The following is a 23977-nucleotide window of genomic DNA, read 5'->3' as shown; positions in this document are numbered from 1 at the left end:
ATAATTATTCTTCATGTGTGATGAAGATCTGGGACAAACCATTACTGGTAATTTCTTGGCTAATATACCAAACTTGTAGAAAATGTTAAGAGATGGTCAGTAGAAGGAAGTCAAACAAGGCCAGTCAGAAAATTGAATGTATATTAAAAATATAAATACTCATCATGTATAACAAAATGAATGTAAATAAAACAAAGGTTAAAAATAAGACTATTAGATTTGAACATAGAAGAAAAGAATAAATTACAAATGTATTAGACAAATTATCCTTTGGAAATACCAGAGAAAATAAATCCCTATAAAAGCCTTTTGTTTATTTGAAATGAAAATTTTATTTTCCATCAGCCTATACCCACTAGTGTGTGTGTTGTGTGTGTATGTATAATATATAATACAATGTTCTGTACCCTGTCACTTGTAGTTTAAATAAATGCTGATTGGCCAGTAGCCAGGCAGAAGTAGAGGTGGGGCAATGAACAGATGAATTCTGGGAAGAGGAAAATTCAGTCTGCATTTATTACCTAGACACAGAGGAAGCCAGACACAGAGCAAGCAAGATGTGACTGAATCGTCAAATAAGGTACCAAGCCACATGGCTAACATAGACAAGAGTTGTGGGCTAATATAAGTTATAAGAGTTAATAAAAAGCCTGAGCTAATAAACCAATCAGTTTATAACTAATGTAGACCTCTGTGTGTTTGTTTGTGATTAAACAGATGTGGAACCTGGTGGACAGAAACCTCAGTCAACACACATATGTATTATATGTTATCCTACTAATGATTTTCTATATAACCAAAACTTAATTTCTTTCATAGAGGAATAAAAAGTTCTGCAGAACCTACAGACATTAAAAAGGCAATACATTTAAAGCCAAGTCAAAATGTTGCCTTTTATATCCTGAAATATTTTCAGACCTGTTTTAGATATTTATTATTATATAGATAGTTACATAGATATGTATATGTAAACATGTGCATATACCTACATTTATAAGGTATTTCCCATTAATAGAACATATACTTTTTATATAATACAAAGAAATGTTAGAAATTAGCAACCATCTGATACATGAGTAGGTATACTGATTTGTGGTGGTAATATTATATTTATTATACCCACTAGTTTCTCAATAAATAATTACAAACCCTGTTCAACATTCAAAAATCCTTTGAAAACTTTAACTGTAGTTGTGAAACATTTTTATAAGTTAGAGGCATACATGTAGCATAAATAATTATTAGCATAAAATAATGCCTTAATTTACAAAAATCATTGGATATTTTCATACAGATTTCTTTTACGATTTCTGTCAACTTAATGGTACTGATCATCTATGCCTAGATGTGCCTTTGTCACTTGGTCTTTTACGTTTACCAGTAGATTTTTTAAAAGTCTGTAAATATACAATATCAGCATTAGCTTTGGGTTCAAGGAGGCAAGAGATACAGTAATGAGAGTTCTATCTTGATAAAACTATTTCTCCTAACACATGCTCACACAGTTATCTAAATATAAACCCAAGTATACTGATTTGCACAGTGAAGGCAGCATTGTGAAAGATTGCAGTGCAGGAAAACTAGGCAATAAACAATGGATAGAGAATAATGTTTTCTGAACACGTATCTTAGATAGAGAAATAGCCATTACTCAGAAAAATTTTAGAGAATCTCTGTTTTGAAGGGTGGCTCTACTGCATGAAATGAGTACCTACCCTATTTCTTGCTTCTCCTCCAAAATCCATGAGTTCATTTTCTATAAGTTGAGTAGGTTTCCATTACAAGGCAGGATTTCCTTCTTGTAGAGCAGCAATAAATACAATTAGAAAGCTGTTGGTTATTGCCAAAGTAATCACGCTACTACCTCACCCTAATGGTTATCATGCCAGGCTGTTCATTGTAGTGTTTCACAGCTAGTATAGCTATGTATAACTTTTGGTTCCTTCCCTCCTTTAGAAGAGGGCAGTGTTCTTTCTGGTACCATGAAATCTAGTCCTGAGAGAGGATTGGATCAGTTCATGTCTAGCTCAGGAACCTCTGTGACCTGTATTCGACATGCATGATTACTTCAGCAATATTCATTTACCTTCTAGCTGTAGAGTAAAACATAGGGCAATAGCAATAGCTTCCCATGTTAGGGGTATCTCTTGGACAATCCTGACCAACAGCTCAAGAGGACTTTTCATGACTGGTGTTGGGGTTTTAATTAGATGGTACTTTTATTAGATGGTTTTTGACTGTTAGAGAGAGCATTTTCAGCTCAGATGAGAAATTTTCATTTAGGGTGTGTGTGTGTGTGTGTGTGTGTGTGTGTGTGTGTGTGAGAGAGAGAGAGAGAGAGAGAGAGAGAGAGAGAGAGAGAGAGAGAGGTATTTATACATAGACTTACATGGATTATAGATTTTTTAAAATAGTAGTATGATTCCTTAGAATTTTTAAAAGAATATTACTGTTGTTTTTCCTCTCTCCTGTTTTTATTTCCATTTCTTTTCATTGCTCTGGTGAAGATAGGGATGAAATAGGAGGGTTCACTGTAGGGTAAAAGTGATCTGATTGAGGAAATGAGGGGGAAAATAGGCAGCTAGTCCTATTTGATAATTCATCCTTTGAGAATTCATACCCATGTACAATGCATTTGGATCAATTTGATTTCCTATTCTCCCATCAACCCCTCTTAAACATTTCCATTCCACATCTGTAGTAATAAGGGCGGCGGCGGGGCTGCGTTCCCAACACCCCAGCCCGGCCTGCCCGGCTCGGCTTCGGCTAGCTTATGCCCCAAATAATTACACGGACACTGTATTCTTTTAAACACTGCTCTGGCCCATTTCTAATCATCTGTGTAGCGCCCCTAGGTGCGCTTACCGGGAAGATTCTAGCCTAAGTCCATCCTGGGTTGGAGCTTCATAGCGTGCGTCTTCCCTGGAGCAGGTAGCATGGCGTGTCTCTCTGAGGTGTCTGCTCCCGAGAGAAGAGCTGCAGAGTCTGACCTCACTTCCTCTTCCTCCCAGCCTTCCCTTCTGTTTACTCCACCCACCTAAGGGTGGGCCTATCAAATGGGCCTAGCAGTGTTTAAAAGAATACAGTGTCCGTGTAATTATTTGGGGCATAAGCTAGCCGGGCAGGGCAGGCGGCTGGGGTGTTTGGGGACGCAGCCCTGCCGCCGTCCATATTACTACACACATCTACCTTCAAACTTCACCTACTCCTTTCAGAGCCCACTATGTCAAAAAAGTGATACTCATAGGCCCATGTGTATAGAACCTTCTACAGGATCACAAGCATTCCACCAGAGGTCACATTGTCGCATCAATATATGTATATACCCATGGAAACATCAACTCCAGAAGCTCATCATTAGACATGGTTTTCTGAGCCTTTCCCAATCTATGCTACAATGTAAACATATTTAGAAATATGTCTTAAGCAGGTAATCATATACACAGTGAAATTATGACAGTGGCCCTAATGTGCCCAGACAACAATGCTGCACAGAATTCAGAATTTATAACTTCTGGTTCTTAAAAGTTCTGTCATGTGGAGTGGGTTTAAATCTAATCAGGAAGTAGTTATTTTCTCCCAGAATAGTAAAGTTACTATTGCACTAATGGGCACTTCTTATAATGTGGATAGTTACTTAAGGCTGCAGTGTTTACATTATAAGTGGTGCTGATAACTTTTCTCCTTCAGGACTGTATATATAACACTTTCTAGTACTATTGAACCAGACCAGTAAAGAGGAATTTCCTAATTCACACCAACCTGATTTTTCTGTTTTGTGACCTAAATATTTTTCTAAATTCATATTTATAAAAAATTTCAAATAGAGAAGATATTCTGGCATGACTAATGCCAAACACTAGTCTTCAATTACCTAAATATTCTATTCAGTTTTATAGCATAATAATTAATGTAGCACTTACCCTTCATAGCCAAAACAATTTGTTTTGATAATCTAAATTATACACTATAGTTATCAGAGTGATCATTAAGAATATACAAAACTACATACACATGAACATGCACATACACAGTTCTATCACATTTTAAAGGGGATGCAGCCAAAATCTAATGTGAGATTCCCTTCTGTATGCTGTGAATGTGTTTCATTACCACTGGTTAATAAAAAAGCTACTTTGGGCTTATGGCAGCACAGAACAGAGAAAAGCGGGAATTCCAAGCAGAAATAAAGGAGAAAAGAAGGCAGAGTCAGAGAGAAGTCACGTAACAACCGAAAGAGAAAGACGCCAGTATGTTACTGGTAAACCATGGGTCTCATGGCAATATATAAAATAATAGAAATGGGTTAATTTAAGATATAAGAGTTAGTTAAGAAGAAGGCATGCTGTGTTGCAATTAATACAGTTTCTGTGTGATTATTTTGGGTCTGGGTGGCTGGGAAATGAATGAGTAGCCCCCGCCTACAAAAAACTTTATCCATAGGCAAACATTCATGTGATCTAACTTTTAAAGTAATTTGCTAAATAATTCAGTAGATATAAAAATAACATAAAATAAATTAAATAATAATAAATTAAAATGATACACTTGGTGTAACAAGATAAGAAAAATTTAAAGAATATTAATATATATTGTCTCACGATGTATATTTTGATAAAAGCCTATTTTTTATGTTTCTCTTCCTCACACTTAATCTTTCAGAAATAGGAAACTGCACACACACACACACACACACACATATATATATATACATATAAATATCAAAAGATATTTTTATTTGGCATATTAATTACTCCAAACCTAGTTACATTGTGATTTCAGAACATGGAAAATTTGGGAAAAGTTACAATATTAAAGTCAATATCAAACTATCACCCACAAACTCAAAAATGACAGAATCCCTTTAACACATTTTCATCGTTAGGAAAAAAATTACTAAGATGTCAAAAAATCATAATATTAAATATCAGAGAAATTTTCCATTATTTAATCTTCTTTGAATAAAATTCACTTCGTGATTTTGTATGTCAATTTGATAAAAATCCTAAGACAAAACAGCTATATGTAGAATTTTATAGTTGGACTGTAGAGTAAATGTTGAATAATTTAAAAAGTTCTAAATATATGAACTTTCTGACATAATCTGGCTTTATTTTCATTGAAAACAATTTTTTGACACACAAAACAGTGTTTAAAACATTTACTAATTAGAGCCTTTTAGCACTACACCTGAGCTTTGGTTCACTCAATTCCAGTCCTCTGGTTAACTTCCTTTCTCCTTTGCCCAGCTGAGTCTCCCAAGATCTAGACCAAGTGCAGACTGGACTGTGAAATCTTTCTTTATTATCTGCACCCATGGCATTCTTCCACTTCTGAATTCATTGTCAGTGTGAACCCTGCCATAAAATAACTCTAAAATCTCCTGGTGATTCAAAGAAAGCAAACTTCAAAAATAATAAATGACACTAGCCAGGCCCAAAGGAGTCCCAGAAATTGTAAGTGTCTGTCTGAGGCCAGGGTATCTAAAGGAACAGGTAAGACCCATGCTCATAAAAAAGGAAAAAATAAAGTAAAAGGTTACCAAGAAGTAAGTAGCAGACTAGACTTTAGAGGTAAGATCAGGAAATAACAGGTTCTTAAAGGATTATAAAAGTGAGGGAAACATGTATCACTTCCACAGACCTTTTCAAAATATACATGAGGGTATAACACATCAAATAAAGCTCATGAAACAAAATGTTTTCAAAAATAACAAGATTTCCTAGGGTCTGTGCCCTAATCACATCATGTTATAAGCCAGGTAAAAGTAAGTGTAATCTAAACCATTTTAAATTTCAGCAAGAGACTTAGCTTTTTTGTAATAGAAATTTATATTGCACGGAAGAACGCTGCAAATAGAACTTTGTGATGTGGGTTTTTCTAGGTTTTCCTGTCATCATTCAAAAGAGAAATAATCCCATTCTGCATGATTTGTCCCAGGTATTCAGACAGAAAATTCTCGAGGGCAGAGACGGGTGATTCATTTCTGTACTGCAACATGATGGAAATATTTCTTACAGAACATCACAGGCCCTGTGCTGCGATTCAGTGCTCTCCGGGTAGCGGTATGATCTACCATTTGTTCTCTTCAGAAGAAATCACCAACCCTGCGAGGACAGTTCCTTATGAGCCTCTTCAGTTAACGGGGTAATATTACCAGTTTAAGATTAATAGCCCTGCTTTGTGCTTCATTAATCAGTACCCTGTGGATTGGTGCACTTGGTTGTTAGCTCTTTTAGACAATACCTTGAAGTAAGTTAATAAAACAAAAATTTTAACATGACATGCCTAAAATAACTATTCCCTCTTTGGGTTCTGAAATATAAACTAACTGCCACAGTTTCATTCTAAAGCTCACTACTTGGGCAATCCAAAATTAAATGCATAGTTAAAAATAATAAGATTAAATTTTATCCTGAATGTAAAATTACAAATTATTTAGTACTGATTTTTTCTTTATTAAGGTCAGAAGGAAAAATAATTTCCAATGTGGTAAAAATTTAAGTATTTTATCAGGTTTTTAAATCACTTGTATTAATTAAATAATGTCATACTTTGATTTATAGTCTGTTCTTTGATTATATATAAAAACACTCAATATAAATTGAGTTTCAAATAAAATACACCTTTTAAGAAAAAGAAATTATTTGCTTATAAAATTAACTAATTGTAATTGATAAAATTGTTTCTATAAAATAAAAATTTGAATAACCCTCAGGGTTTGTACTACATTGATCTTCTAGATAAGGAATGAACTGAATGAGTTGTTATTGATAATGGCTAAGCTTCAAAATAACTATTATCTAACTAAAATATTATAAAGTTTCCTTTAAATAAATTCTTGATAAGGTCAAGTTTTCCACATATTTTAGTAAATTTGCTCTTTATAAATATAATCCCCGTACATTCTGAAACTCATATTCAGGTAATGCAAGCAGAAGACTATCAGTTTGGCTATTCCTTCAACTGTATTTTCATATTTGAAGAAAGACTCGATAATTTAGGGGAGGAATTATACTAATGACAAATTAATATTTTTCATAACTTTTTCATTTCTTTATTTTGTTTACTCTCTTGTTTGGCTTATTTACAGGTGCATACAGTATATGATTGTTAAGAATTTACTTGCATGAACGATCTAGCACACAAATCCATAAACTCCTCATTACCAGGTAAAGAGCAATAGAGGGAAATAGAAGTTGGGTCACTAGGTGGAAGAAACTACTATTCACAGAGGTAAAGTAATAAGCTCTACAGATCAAGAAAATTAATATCTCTGAGATTAATAATGATGGTTTTTTCTTAAAATGGATTTATTGTTTCCTATTAGCCTTTTCTTTATTCATACTTATATATAATGCACTGTTATCACAATAGTTCCTCTCCTCTCTTCTTTTATATTCCTTCTTTTATCTCCCACATAACACATATCCCCTTCTTTTCAACCAGATAGATATACAAACACACACACACAAATATGCACATGCATATACATACATGTTCCTCCATTTTTTTCTTTTTTATTATTTTATCTTATTTTACTTTGGAAAGTAGGTGGTCAAGACTGTTGCATATTCATGATTTTAAAGTCTTGTAAGATTCAGACAACAGTGCTTCCCAGTACTGCTTACTATATTCCACCTTCCAAAGTCTTTCCTGTCTCTCTTTCAGTGATTTACCATGAGACTGGGTATAAATAACATTGATCTTATAAGGATAGAAAACCCTGTGGGGATCTGAAAACTTGTGTTTTCTGGAAACTAAAAGATTTGGGGTCATATAAATTGTAACACACTGGTTTTGTTCACTAAGCAGCTGCACTTAATTTCCTTACTTTTTTGTTCATCTCTGTTTCCTTAAATATGCCATATAACATGAAAATCTAGGACAAGGATACAAATAATATCTAAAGTGTTAAATATTGCATAGTCTCTGCCATAATTCAGATGCTTTTACTAAAGATATTTTGACAGACTGTTTAAGATTTCAAGAATGTGGTTCTATGAATACTTTAATCTTATTAACAATCATAAAGACTTTCACTTAACCTAGTTGTGATGAGTTTTCATTATCCATTTCTGTGTTTGGTAGGCGTTTATTTCCACATTTACTCACAAAACTTAGATTAAAAAAATAACATTTAAGAAAATAGAAATGTACATAAAAAAGTATTTGGCTATGCTAAAAAAATTCTCCTGTTTTGTAACACTTAGTAAAGTGTAAATAGTGCAATAAAAAATAGGTGTTTGTGTGGCTTTGCAGGTATGTATGTCCATTGTAAATTTAGGCTATTTAAATAACATAAAATTGGAGACATGAAATGATAGCAAATTAACAAGAAGTATAGTATTTTATTGAATATTTAATAATGTTTTAAAATTAAAAAGTAGAGAAAAATTATTATCTGGGGCATAATTCAGTACTTACTAAAGTATAACTCACTAGGTATAGTACCTATATGTAAAAAGTTTCCTCTCTTTCTATGTTAAAAAGACAATTATATAAAATATATGTGATTATATATATGTATATAAAATATAAATATTCATAAAAGTAAATTCCTATATATTACTCATACAGTATTCTACTGTATAAAACACACATGTTATTATGTAGTTATCATCCTCAACATTCTGATAAAAATAATTTTTTGTATATACTCTTGCCCTTGGAAACACATTCAATTTACATCTAAAATATTTGTTAAAGAATTTCACCTCTTCAGTTATCATTGTAAACTTTTCCACATTCTGTCAATTGGCCTTTATGACACAGCTAGAGAAAATGTCATAAGCAATTTACATGATTTGCTTGTAAAGCTTCCTGGGGAATTAATTATTAAAACAGTGTTCTGTCATTACTACTATTTCCTTCAAAGTAATTAAAAATACTCCCGAGACCAGAGGCATCAGAATGAAATGTAATGGAGCAGTGATTCTGGTCTTATGTTGTGCCTGTGATGAAATTGGCAATACTCAGATGGCAATTTCTTCTTCTTTGATCTCCTAGTGGGCATAATAATGTGAATGTTACTAAGAAGATATTTATGAGGATACCTGAGCAAACGCAAGGAAAAACTGGTTCAGGGGCACACACACAAACATGCACACACACACACGCATGCATGCTTAGGCATGTGGAGGGGGAAGAAGAGAGAGTGGGGCAAGAGACAGGAGAGAGAGAGACAGACAGAAGGACAAAGACAAAGTCATAAAGAGACAGAGAAACCAAGCCAATGGACAGCAGTGGCGAATACCAGAAGCACTTATAAAACATTTAAGAATGTACTTATTTCTCCTCCCCATTAACTTCAATAAAATCATTCTTTTTCAATGATCATTAACATATTAAAACCTTTAAGCAGGACCTGAAATTGTGTAATATTAAAATGGTTTAATCCTAATATTACCACTTTCTCTTCCACCAACTAATCCTGAACTTTGATCTGCATCTAAATCTATAACATTGACAACAGTAGAATTTGGTATGTGATATTTACACATGGAAGAGCACTGAATACATATAATAAAGAGGACAGGTCAAGATTATAATCAAAGATAATGAGAAAAAAATCATCCCTAATATATACTGACATGACTTGCTAGGTCTAGATTTGCAGGTGGCTGAGGCTGGAGGATTGAGTAGCATTTTAATCTAAGATTTAAAATCACCATGAACATCATAGTGAGACCCGAAAGGAAAAAGGAAAGTGAAGAAAATCAAAGACACAAGGCAGGGGAGTGGGGAGAAGAAGAAGTTGAGCAGAGAAGAAAATTATTACCTTCTTCACACCTCATGATGGGTTGAAAATATTTTACTTCCTCAGTTTTGAGCTACCCAACAACCAGGCTCACAAACATGTCCCAGCATAGTCTTTCAGTATTTGAGTAAAAAGATTAGTTCCCCTACAATTTTCTCATTGCTGTGAGGAAGACTTCTCTGAATGGCTACAATTCCTACATCCTACATTCTCAGTTTACCATACTTTAGGTGAACCTTACAGCCCTGAAGACCCAGGAGCCATAAGGCTTCTATTTGAAGCAGAATTGGCCAAGCCCAATCAGCTACTATCAGTTGTGTCTCAATCAGCTGCTAGACCAGCGCATGACTCAAGGTAAGGAAGGGAGACCTGCATGAGATTGTGCTTGTCTGCTACACAGTTGTCTTTCAGCAACTCCTAAAAATGCCTGTCTCAATTAAAACCAAAAGGGACATGGAACGTTACACATTCTCCAATATGAGTTAATGAAATATGATTTTCAGTTTCTTTTTATTCAGTCAACTATGACATTTTTTTTAATTCACACACAGGAGATTTGGGTTGTGTTCTTGTTGTGTCATTATGAATAAATGTTTTATTTGTTTTTTGGAATGAAGGACTTACCACATAAAAATCACCCCAAATTATTAATAGTAGTTATATAATCTTTTGTTCCCTAACAATGTGACTACATCTCGAGATATTGCCTCACTGTGGAATATGCGATATGACGGTACTATTCAGCCATTCAACCATCGTGACCAGTGTAATCAAGGGACTCACACACACAACATGTGTGAGGCTACCCTTGGGCTAGCATGACACACATAATATAGTAAATGGGTTTTATGTTCCTAAGAGTAGAACAAGTTAAGTAATGGTAGTATGATATCTCCACAGACATCTTTCTCTAGTGCATCTTTACCTACCATCTTATGGGCCACATGACAATATCACCTTCTGTTATGCGAATTTGAGACTATTATCCTATTACTCTAGAAAACAAGGAGATGGAAAATAAGGCCATCTCCTATATTTATGTATTTAAATCTGAGGTTTAATTATATACCTTATTCTTCTTAGCTTTTATTTTGATTATAGATACACAAAGCTTTAAGTTTGAGGACTACTGAGAACTCATGAACAAGGGCAATGGGTTTCTGATCCTACTGCACGTACTGGCTTTGTGGGAGCCTAGGCAGTTTGGATGCTCACATTACTAGACCTAGATGGAGATGGGGGTTCCTTGGACTTCCCACAGGGCAGAGAAACCCGATTGCTCTTTGGGCTGACGAGGGAGGGGGACTTGATTGGGGGAGGGGGAGGGAAATGGGAGGCGGTGGCGGGGAAGAGACAGAAATCTTTAATAAATAAATAAATAAATAAAAATTAAACCCTAAATATTTTTTAGAACCAAAACATCCATATTGTTTTCCAGAATGATGCTTCTCAGTATAACATGTCTCTTGCTTTAGAAAAAAGAAACATGTTTGAAATACATACATGTTCCTAGAATTCTATATATTAAATAGCCCAAATTTACTTTTAACAGATTCTGTTTTGCCAAAACAAAATATACAAAGTGTGGAAATCCAAGTAAAAAAATGTCACTCTGTATCATTTTGTCACTAATGTATCAAAATATCACTAATGTATTATTAACATAGATGTCTTTCCAAATTGTCCATCTCCTCCTGGGTGGAGAACACCAAACAAACACATGTGTGCATGTGCCCATACACACACTAACACAAACATATAGATAGACCTACCACCACCACCACAACAACAACCACTACTAACTGAGCAATTGATTCTTTTCAATATTTCACAATGTTTTCTCAGGCCAAATTAGAGTGGCTTAGGAACATATTCATATTTTCAAAGTCTTTAGCCCAGGAATACTATTACCTGAGTCCTTAAGAAATAGAGATAAACAATCATGCTCATAATAAATATAGAAGGAGGTTGGTTTCTACCTGCTTTGATTCTCTCCCTTTTATAATGTTGCTTCTTAAGTAACAAGGTCAGTTTCCACTCATTCTTGAAGTGAAGAAAGAAGATTCATCTTCTAGAAGAAATGTAGGAACAAATGAAAAAAAAAAATCTGTGGATAAAAAATAAAGTGGATAAAAAAAAAGTAAACTGAATGATGACTTCCTGCAAAGAAGTTGTTATCTAAGAACTGCAGAGCATAAAATTGAGCAGGAAAAGTTACTTTGATTATTCATTTAGACAAAAATTAATACGATTAATAACTTTATCTCAGTAATACCATGTACTGTTTCCAATCAGAAGATCAAATTCAGGAGTACTGTTTCTTCTTAGTATGACCAAGTTGAAGTATCCAGTGTTGACTCCATCTGAAGGCATAGGTTTGCCTTAGTTGTAAGTAGTTTTCACCTCTGTAGTTGAGTGATCTGAACCACAAATCCATATAATTTAGGGTAAATCAATGTGGTGGTTTGAATAAGAATGACTTCCCTAGATCATATGTTTGAATGCCTGGTCCCCAGTTAGCTGAACAGTTTGGGAAGGATTAGGAGTCGTGGTCTTGTTTCAGGACCACCGATGGTGTGCTTTGATGTTTCAAAACCTCATACTTTCAGTATGCTGTCTATATATCAGGATGTAGTATTCTCAGCTACTGCTCCAATATACCTATATGCCTCCTACCATGTTGATCATGAACTGACTCAAACTGTAAACAAGCTCCCAAATAAATTCTTTCTCTTATCAGAGTTTTCTTGATCATGGTGTCTCTTCATAGCAATAGGGCAGAAACTGAGACACAAGGTATCAATATGGGACTAGGCACCCAGACATGAGAATGCTGTTTAATTTATAAGCTATGCCATGTAATCCAGATACCCCCTTAGGTTAACTGGCCACTTGATGCAGAAGTTGCATGTGCTATGAGAATAATTCATGAATCACCATGGGCTTTGCCCTTACTGCCTAGGGGGACTTATTTCATGCATTCTCTCCTTGCCTCAGAATTTCTTCATGTCATTTTCAGTTATCGAATTTTATAAAATCACCATACAGTCCATGTGTGTTGTTTGCCTGTATGTTGGGTGTGTCAGACAGGTTAAATGACACATATTATTGACATGTCTCACCATTGAGGACACTACCTGAGCATGAGGATAATGAACTTCATGTCAGAATTATTCAATGTAAAGTCACTTCTTTTTTTCTCTGTAATTAGCCCCTCTTAGGAAAAGATATTTTCAAGGTATTTGAATACACGTCTTTGTCTTTAGCAGTATACTTGCACCAATGTAAATTAGACCTGTCTTGTCTAGAGTAACTGTTGCTACAGTGCCTTCTTTCTCTATACCACTGGATTCATCAATAGTAGAAGATGACACAAAAATAAAATAGTCACCATTTCTTTTTCTTCTTGCCCTTTTTGAGAAATCATTTCTACCTTTCTGTGCAACATTTTTTTTTCTCTCTTGCTCTTCTATTGATCTGGTGTTATGAGGCATCCAAAATGCCATTTGTGAGTTTCATTTTATAAAACAATGTGATTGTGATTGTGGTTTTGTTATAAATGTGGTTATTTCTTTTATAGACCTTAAAATAGTATATCAAATAGTCAGAGGATGAGGCCAAACTTTAATTTTTCCCCTTAATCTCATATATAGAAAAGTTGTAAGTCATTGATAAACTATTTAAAATATTTAGGCACGGTATAGGTAATATATATATAGAATATATTGTTTCTAAAATTCTATAATAAAATAATACAATAAGTCACCTCATTATGTTAAGGCCAGCTTCTTCTGAAGATTTCTATATAGCAATATTAAGGGAATATAGAAATGTTAGCCCATGGATTTATTTTCTTTATTAATAAAACAAACTTATATACCTGTAGCACAAATAATAAAATCCCAGAGACATATTTTGGGACTCAAGATGAAATTAGAAAATAAAAGCAGCCAGCCACTAGTTCTTACCTCTACCTCAGACTGAAATGGGTTGTCCTGCCTCCACAAATCTTCAGTCTGAGACCGACAGTGAGACCTCTCTGCTCCCATCTTATATTCCTCTCTAGGGCTGGCATTAAAGGCATGCACCATCGCAGCCCGATCTCTAAACTAGTGTGACTGCTGGGATTGAAAGTGTGTACCATCACTTCATGGCCTGTATGGCTGACTAGTGTAACCGCTTTGACTCTGAAAATCAGGCAAGCTTTATTTATTAAAACACAAATAATATGCTACTATATACCCTGGGCTACACAAGATTGATCCAGAAACAGATTCAGATGCAATCTGATAACAAGATCACTGCTTTGGTCTGAGCATTGGTAGAGTTTAAAGAATTCTTTAGCGGCTATCTGTTTTGCTATTTTGATCTTAAGCTTGAAGCCCAATATCTGTTTCTGGGTTTTTATTATTCAAACTTCATGCATGTAGATCAAATACCTTTAATAAAAGAATAAAAACAACATATATTAGCATCCAGACTATGTTGCTATCTAAAGTATATCATCATTTTCATGATGAAAGTCTACTATAAATTTAGCAATTTATGTGATATAATTCTTCCAATATAAGAAGATACTATATATTATTTCCTCTGGTTTATCCATGCAGTGAGACTAGTCCTCCAAATTTTAGTCTGAAGATCTACATGTTGAAGTAAGTTGCATCTAGCATTTGCATGATTCAACCTATAATATTGATGAGTCTTTTTCCAATTACTTTTGTCTTCCCTTCAAGACTAAATCTTGGGTAATCAATGTGTATTCTGTCATGCTGAGATGGAACCAACGTAATGCATTCTTGTATACATTTTCCAAATTTGATTCTTCTCATTTGTTACTATTTTGGTAAATAGTATCAAAAATATGTAAGAATTTACCAGGGCATAGAATAAACAACAAATGACATGGTTTCTAAACAAAATGAGTAGCCTAGGCTTGCCTAAAACTCTTATCATCCTGTCTCTGCCTCCTTCAGCAAATCCTACCAATGTGCATGCTACCAAAGGAGAAATATAAACACCAACACAGCCACAAACTGTTTGATCTACACTGGGTCCTACATGCAAAACAGGCAATTGCAACAGTAGAACAAAGCAATATATTATTTGACTTAAGACCCACTCCATCCTTGATGTTGTCTGGGTGACCAAGACCTTAGACATTTCAGAAACTTAGGGTAAGAGCAAATACTAGTGTCCTACTAAAGTAACATAGCAATAGAATGATTCCTAATGACATTCTGTTATACTCATAGATTAGTCCATTTCTCAGTCACAATCAAAGAAGTTTCCCACACTAGAGCAGATGGGGGCAATAGAGACTCACAGTCAGACAACATGCAGAGAGTGAGAGACATTGGAACACTCAGAAATGGGATGTCTCTATCAAATCCCTCCTCCCGGGTCTCTGGAACCCCTGTGAAAGTGGAGACAGAAAGAATTTAAGAGTCAAATAGGATCAAGGACAGCAAGGAACCGTGGTCTTTTATTCACAATGGGACTGGCACATATGTGAATTCATTAGATGGAGGCAGCATGCACAGGGGCTTCAAGGCTCTGTACCTGATGGGGTTCTATACCTGAAAGGACAAATGGAAACCTACCTTATCCCTAATCCAGAAACTATACCCAGCTGATAACTACTTGCAAATGAAAATATAGTTTACTCTAAGTAATTATCGCTGGGGAAACACACTACTTTTAAGGGTCAGCCACAAATCCAGCAGTAAATGGACAAAAAAAAAAGAAAGAAAGAAAAAGAAATGAACTCAATGGCATCTTGGAGGTTCCTTATCTCATAATGGTGTATCAGAGCTATTGTTTTTATTGTTTACTTCTTGCTCTCTCTCTCTCTCTCTCTCTCTCTCTCTCTCTCTCTCTCTCTCTTTCTCTTTCTCCCTCTCTCTCTCCTCTCCCACTCTCTTTTCTAGGTCCCTTGCACATATATTATGACTTTTGGTTCTTTGCTTTTAAGGGTTTCCTGAGTGTGTGGAAAAGTGGTTCCTTGCTGTTTATATATATCTTGCTTGTGCCTTTTGGGGGTCTCTTCTTCAGTTATTTGTTTTATCCTATTCTGGTGTATTTATTTTCATTTTATCTCATTGTATTTTATTACAATTTTTTAAAAAACATATTTGTTTTTTAATGATAGACAGAAAGATATAGACCTGAATGGATAAAGAGGTGGGAGGAACTGAGAGGAGTAGAGGGAGACAAACCTGTGATCATGATATTTTATATATTTTTATATATAATATATTTTCAATTTAAAATAAAATACTAGGAGGTAGGATCTCCTGTCAATGGGAATAGTCTCAACTACATCCTAAGTTAGAATAAATACCAATTGCATAGACTGTCTTTTTGTGTTCATTTTTTATGGGGCATCCTCCTTCTCAAGAAATGGTGTTCTCCTTCAGGAAGATCCAGAACTTATTTATAGTACACTGAATGAGTTTGGTGACTGTTGCCCTGAATATGACACTTGGATTGATAATTATTTTAAAGTAAAAACATTTTTTAAACAAAAGCTAAAAGTTTCCTCTTGTACCTCTTTATCTGTTTCAAGGCAGAAAACCTTTTCATTCCTTCCACTATTCTCCTTTAAACCTTAATACAGGAAGAGAAATGGAGACCACCAACATCACTGAGCAAACTTACACTATTCTCTCTTGATTTTGGCCCAGCGAAAATCATTTACAAATCATTTGGGTATTTACAAGTAAAACAGACCTTCCTTAACCTTACATGTCCTCCAAGTATCATGCTCTGCAAACCCATGAAGGTCACTTACCATTACCCTGACTTCCCCTCTTCTCCTCCCCCTTAGAAAGAGCAGAACACAAGTGTCTTAGTAGTTTAGGAGTCATGGGTAAAGACACAGATGAGATTTTCCTCTAATATGTAATTTTTATTTTATGAATAAAGGTAAACATATTTTCTCAAAAACAACAAGAAGGTGGGTGATGTAATACAAACATTATTTCAATCTTAATGTCTTATGGGCAGATACAGGAGAAAGGTCTTGCTCTGTTAACTTGTATAATTCATCATGTACCATATTTTTCTTTACCACCACTGAAATAGCAACATCCTTCAGTGAATAATAATCACAAATCTCAAATAAATTTTCAAAAAAATTATAGAACCCAGAATCTGTATTTTCTGAATCCCTTTTCAGTCTTGTGGATCAACAAATACATAAAGCTCCATTTTTATCTTTAGCTTCAAATGAAACTGTTGGAAACATTTGCCTTTGACAAAACATTGTGTTATGTAACTGATTAAAAGATGGTATCACGTGACCCACAATTGTGATTTACCTTTCCACAACTTTAGGCATTGACTCAATCCTTCCAGTACTCAACTGAAATGTTCACACATCCAATTGCTTTAACTGTGTAAGCTCTTATAGAGAATGATACCCTCACACATTTTATGTGCCTTTCAATATCTCATCCACATAAATAAAACAAAACCTTGAGTTATTGGATATTAGAACAACTGCTGGTCTATGGAGGTCCAGTCAGGCTCTTACAACTTTAGTGCTGATCCGCATTGTCTAAACCATTAGCCTAGTTTTAAACTTGTACTTCACTAAAGTCTATCTCCTTTTCCTTTCTATACAGTGGTATTTTGTTATTGTTTCTAGATGATGGTTTCATCTCACCCTCTAAGACCACTTTCTAAAGGGTATCCACTAAGGTGTTCACATTGTTTCCTTCTGTAGCTTTGTTTCTTCGTTGTTCAAACCTAAAATTCTATTATATACTCCATGCTTTATTAATTTGGCAAACTTCCACTGACCTGGCCATCACCATGCTTGGTTTATGAGCTTTGAAGAATATATTATCTGCTTCGAAGCTCCCTAGAATTAACAAAAAAGGAAAGAGTTCCTAGTTGCACATAGAAGATAAAAAGGGCAAGTTTATAAATCTAAAGATATGAACAACAGAACGTCAATGAAAAAATCTATCTCCCACTGGCATAAAGAGAAGCCACATACTGTTTAAAACATCAAGATTATTGACGGCAATAGAAATGTAGTATATGCTGAAGAAAGAAACCTTATGCAGAATTCAGACAAAAGTAATTAACAATCACACAGAGATCTTAGTTCAAGGAAATGGCAGAGAGGCAAAAAACAATACCAAAAACATGGTGTTCCCAAATACTTCCTATGTTGTTAATTACAATATTTCTTAAAAATCAAATGTAATTTCCATTAGTTCCAGTTTCTTATTCCAGAGATGTTGTCCTTATGATTCATGTTTGAAGTTTCTGTGCTGGAACAGAGAAAAAAAGGAAATAAAACAAACACTTTTGCTTATTTTCTCTAAAGTACTGAAATGATAGAGAAAGAAAGGAAAATGAAACATTGATTATATGGTAGTAGGAGTTGAAGCAGGAAGAAAATGATTTTATGAGCTCATGTTCTTGCAATCCAATCCATCATTTTAAATTCAAACACATGTCAAGCAGGACAATTTCTGTCTGGTTTTAGCTTGGAAACACAGCAGCTATTGATTTTTAAATTTAGCTTCTTTGTCCATTTTTTTCCTCAGGAACATACTGAGTTTAGTCAAATTTACTGCAATTGTGGCGTGAAGAAAATGACAAAGTAAATCTAAGAAAATAACTCAAGGAACTATTCCAAAAGTATTCTTCAGAGGAGTGTGCATATAAACAGTCTTGGTCAGATTAGAAACACTGACCTTGTTACAACAATCTTTATTTTTTGTGATACCACATGGAACGAAATGTCACAATTTGTAACTTAGAAGATTAAATTACTAAATGTATGCTTTGCATTATTGTTAGATAGGAAACTGATTAAAATATTTGAATAAATATTACATTTATTTATTAGTCTATATAATCTGAAAACTTATAGCTAATAATATCTAACAAGAAATAATGTGAAAAAATATTGTAGATATAAATGCATAATTTGAACTTTATTTTAATTAATATTACACATAGTAAATATGAATTATTATTAAATTTACACAATTAAAATGATAGCTTAAAATTACTATACATGTAAAACATAAACATCATTGGTATGACTTTGAAGGTTTGTAAAACTAAGATGAAAAATAGCATGACAAATGGTTCAAAACACATATGGTTAGCATTCTTGTTTTGTTTTGTTACCAATTTTTTGAGATTACAATAAAATTACGTTTCTCCCTTCTTCCCTCCAAACTTCAAATAGCTCTCATTGCTCTCTTTCAAATTAATGTCTTTCTTCATTAATTATTGCTACATGTGTAAAATTAAATAAAAATACACTTCAAATTAGGCATTAAATCTGTAAAAATACTTTCATTCCTAAATATAATATGCTTTGTTTGTATAATGCTACTGTATGTATGTTGTCAAAGATGACCATTTCGTATTGAATGCACAATTTCTGCTCTCCTCCCTGGAGAAGACTTTTTCTCCCACCTCCAGAATTTCTTGGTGGCCTGTTGTTCTGTCTATAGGGTCGAGAGTTCACGGTTTTTTTCTTGTCTCATTCAGTGGCTACATGGTGACTCCCTGACTCTGCATTCTTTCTCCTCTATCTCTGCTTGGAATTTCCGCCTTGCTCTATTCTGCCTTCCATAGGTCACCTGGAGCTTCTTTATTAACCAATGTAAATAAAATATACTCACAGCTTACAGAGGGGAATCCCACATCAAGTTTCCTCAAGGAAGAAGCATTGTGGAGACAGTTTGGGCACTGTTAGATATATGCATAGTTATATTTTCTTATGTCATCCAGTATTTTACTATTAAAACATACTCTCCTAATATTATTTGAACAATGCACTACTATTCTATTTGTAAATATTTCAATATCAGATAACAACTTTGTAAGAGGTACAAATAAGTCATTGCAGTGAATTACGAATAATATAAGCAAAAAACTCACTTGATAATACTTGATAATACTTTCAAGATTATTTTGCAAATATATTTATTGTTTAATTCCACTCACTTCTCTTGAGTTCTTGTTTGTTCATTCTTTTGGACTGATGCGACCTTATCATGATGTAAGCCACTGACAAGTATAATGAAATGACAAAGGAAAAAAAACATAAATGAATAGATTAATAAAAACAAATGGAAACAAATGTGAAAAGATTGTTTGGTGAACAGCCAGGGAAGAAGTGACATCTGCAATTCAACTACATTTAATAACTGAATACAACCAACCCCGCCTAAGCCTGTCATAGATTCCCTCCTCAAGCCTTAAAATGATTTCTATATGAATCAATATCTTGATTCAGTTTCTGAAGCACTTTAAATCAGGAAACATAAGTGAGCTAGATGATAAAAAGAACCGTGTCTATCAAAGCACCAGCGAAAGTGCTCACAGACTGATTAATTTTACTGTAGCCCCTACTCACTGACCCTGATAAAGGCAGTGAGATTAATCACGACCTCCTATTGGCCTCCAGATCTGATGTGTTTACAGACAGATTTCATCTGACATAACTGGTTAGAAAATCTGACTTGACTACATAACCAGATGAGCATAAAAATCAAGTCAGGATCCATCATGCAGATCTGATCAGTTCAATATGGAAAATTATAATTTGCATTTGGAACTCAGGGGAGTTTTTGTATGGATATCACATACCCAAAGGTTATTTGGACCTTTTCTGTTTATGCACTGTAACATTTAGCTTTGCATATAAAACATCCCTCTGTATATTTGGTGGAGTCATTTGTGTCCTTTAAGTTTCTGACTTTGTAAAAACCTTGCCTTGAGGAAGATCAAGAAAGAGAAGCTAACTGGTTTCAGCTATGAGCAACTTTGTCTCAATTTTCTTAAGAGTCTGAATTAAAAAAGATTTAAAGCTATGGATAGCAGCTGAAACACTTATTGGTAGGAAAGCTAGCTTTCTGGGTCACTTTCTATATTGTTTGAGTGTCCTGCAACAAATCAAATCTACATACTTCCAAGGTATGTTTTATAGGTAATATTAGGATTTCTTCTCTGGAATAACTTCAAAGTAAAGAAAAGTGTTCTTTTTTCCTGAATTTCTATGTAGTGGAAAGAAGTGTGAAAATCTTACTTTGTAATTGTTTTGCTCGTGGTTGCTTGTTTGTTTATTTGTTTGTTATAAAGGTATTTCTTTTTTGAGATAGTAATAAAATTACATCATTTATCTACCTCCAAATCTTCTGTTGTATAATTCTCTTTATCTCTTTTAAATCCATGGACTCCTTTTTTCTTTGTTTTTACATCCATATACGAATTTGTATATACTCTATGTTCCAAAATATGCACATGTTTTTATATGAAATCTATTCAGTCTATTTAATAAGACTTGTATGCATGTTTTCAGGGCTATAGAGACTAGTTGTTTTAAAGAGAAATGATACAAAACATGGAGATAATTAGAGAAATCTTTAAGAATTTGCTGCTGTGTGGTGTGGGAAGTCCTTTTGTCTATGTTCTGCTTTTATTGGTTAATGAATAAAGCTGTTTTGGCCAGTGGCTTAGAAGAATAGAGCTAGGTGGGAAAACTACACTGAATGCTGGGAGAAAGACGGCAGAGTCAGTGAGAAGCCATAGAGCTGCCATTGGGGACAGATGCCTCTGCTGGAGCCAGCTGAAGCTTTACCTGGTAAGCTATATTCATATGGTGATACATGGAAATGGGTGAGTTTAGGATATAAGAGTTAGCCAGAAATACACTTAAGCTATTGGCCAAACCGTATTGCAAATAATATTGTTTCTGAGTGGTCTATAGTTCTGTGGTCTGTACAGTTGGGAAAGAACAAGGGGCCTTCCTACAACAGCTGTAGATCAAGAAACAGTACTGTGAAGTGCCCTAAACACTTTCAATATATCCAGTCCTATAAATTTTATTTTTATTCTTTTAACATGAGCTAAAATAATAAATTTGTGTCTAAGACAAAGCAAACATCAAAATATCTTTACTCAAATAAATAAATGAATAAATATAAAACCGTTATATTTCATCTATAAGGTGTAAATACAAGGTTTATAATATTCATAAGAATATATCATAATTTATGTAATCAATTTACATTTTGAAAAATTTATTTCTTCTATGAAATTAACTTAGTCTAATTAAATTTTTAATGAAAACTTAATAATGGCTTAAAATGCATTATAATATAATGATTCAATATATGCATATAACATACAGTGAGACAATTGAGATATTTAGAATAAACATTTAAATCATTCAGCTTTAAAAAACTGCATCAGTTAATTTGGTTTTTCCTCTGTCTTAAGTCTGTGTCTTAAGTTACTTTTATGTTGCTATGAAGCCACACCATGACTAAAGCAACTTATGTAATAAGGCATTTAATTGGGAGCTTGCTTACAGTTTTAGAGGATGAGACCATAACCATCATGGCTGGGAAAATGACAGCAGGCAGGCCTGATTAGCACTGGAATACTAAGTAGCTGACAGCTTATATCTGATCCAGAAAGATAAGGCAGTGCAGGGTGTGTCTCACTATAAATGCTGTAAGCTTTTTAAACCTACAAACTCAACCTCATTGGCACAACTCCTTCACCAATTCTAAACCTCCTAATCCTTCCCAAATAGTTCTACCAACCTCAGGACAATCATTCTAATATATGAGCTCATGGGGCCATTATCATTCAAATCACCACAGCCTGTAATCACAGCACCCTGGAGGTGGAGGCAGGAAGATTGCTGTGAGTTCAGGTCAGCCTGAGCCATAGATTGATTTCCTTTTTCAAAATAAAATAATAAACATGCATAAAAATTTGTAAGATAAGGAGAGACGTTTTAATATTTAGTATGACTTGAGATTTTGAGAGTAGGAGCTATGCCACTGAAAAATTCAGTGATGTTTATGTTTAAAAAAAAAGAAACCCTGTGCTAAAGATGTACATTGTTTTAAAATATACCACTACAAAACCTGAATTTTATCTTATTGCACAGTATTGAGTAGATTCTGTCTAGAAGAGAACTCGTTAAATTTATTGATAATAAGGTAAAAATGGAAAACTGGTCAAGAAATCCCGGAGTTGACACTGGGCATATAATGTTCTACTGTGAATAAAGAAGTATCGTGTTTGCAGTATTTTCCAGGATCCCTCATTATTCATGGTGAAGGCATTCAAAAGTTCAAATGCCTATAGCGTTATCATAATGCAAATTAAGAAAAATAAATTAAGTCTCCAGAAAATATCCTTCCACATTCTGTGTGTACTATTCAAAATCTCTAAGAGCTATCTCTTTACTCTTGATGATTCTTAGTAAACTTTATTTTTGCTATGGTGAAACTAAAATAAATATTATGTATCTACTCTTGAAATTACCCACTTTCTGGGGACTGCCAGTATATGATAAAAAGGAGCTTTCATAAGGCTATTGTCTATGGTCTATCTGTTCAAAAGTGGAATGCAACCTTTACTACATCTTTCCTGTAAATCAGTTCATCCCTATGCCATCCATTCTTCACTGTGGTAGCTTTTAAAAGAACTACATTTGATATCAATTATGGATTCATATGTGTTCCTAATAGCCTTTTGTCACTGTGTTTCATAAACATAAAAAAGAGCATGTGTTTTTGTGGAGGGGGTGTCAGTATGTTTCTGTATCAATAAAATACATTGTAGATGAATGTTTTCTTCTTTATTTTATAACTTTATATTTACTTTAGTAAATAATTTTTAAGAATTATGAACTTATTGATGGGCCCATTCATTTTTTAAAAAACCACATACATGTGTGTGTGTGCGTGCATGCGTGTGTGTGTGTGCATGCATGCGTGTGTGTGTGTGTGTGTGTGCGTACATGTCACAATATGGTGTAGTTATCAGTGAGCAGAGAATAACATGGGTAAGTCTGTTCTTTCCTTCAACCATGTGAATCCGAAGAGTTGAACTCAGATCCTTAGTTTTGCCAGAAAATTCCTTTATCTACTTAGCCATCTCATCAAATGCCCAAAGATATTTTTTCACAATATAATATTTTTACTTATTATATGGAAATTTTATACATTCACCCTGATCATTCTTACTTCCCATTCCTCCAGGTCTGCCCCCCAACTCTTGCATATTTCCCATACAAAACAAAAAGAAAAAAAATCCCATGTCAAATTGTGTTACCCATAAAGTCATCAGCACATGGCCACACTTCCAATAGCCAACCCCTTAAATATAAATGAGTTCCCCTGCAATCCACACTAGAAGCTATCAACTTTGAAAAGT

This window comes from Microtus pennsylvanicus, chromosome 1 (genome assembly GCF_037038515.1).
Source record: "Microtus pennsylvanicus isolate mMicPen1 chromosome 1, mMicPen1.hap1, whole genome shotgun sequence".
In the NCBI taxonomy this organism is placed as follows: domain Eukaryota; kingdom Metazoa; phylum Chordata; class Mammalia; order Rodentia; family Cricetidae; genus Microtus; species Microtus pennsylvanicus.
The sequence above is the reverse complement of the archived record's forward strand: the minus strand, read 5'-3'. Positions refer to the sequence as shown.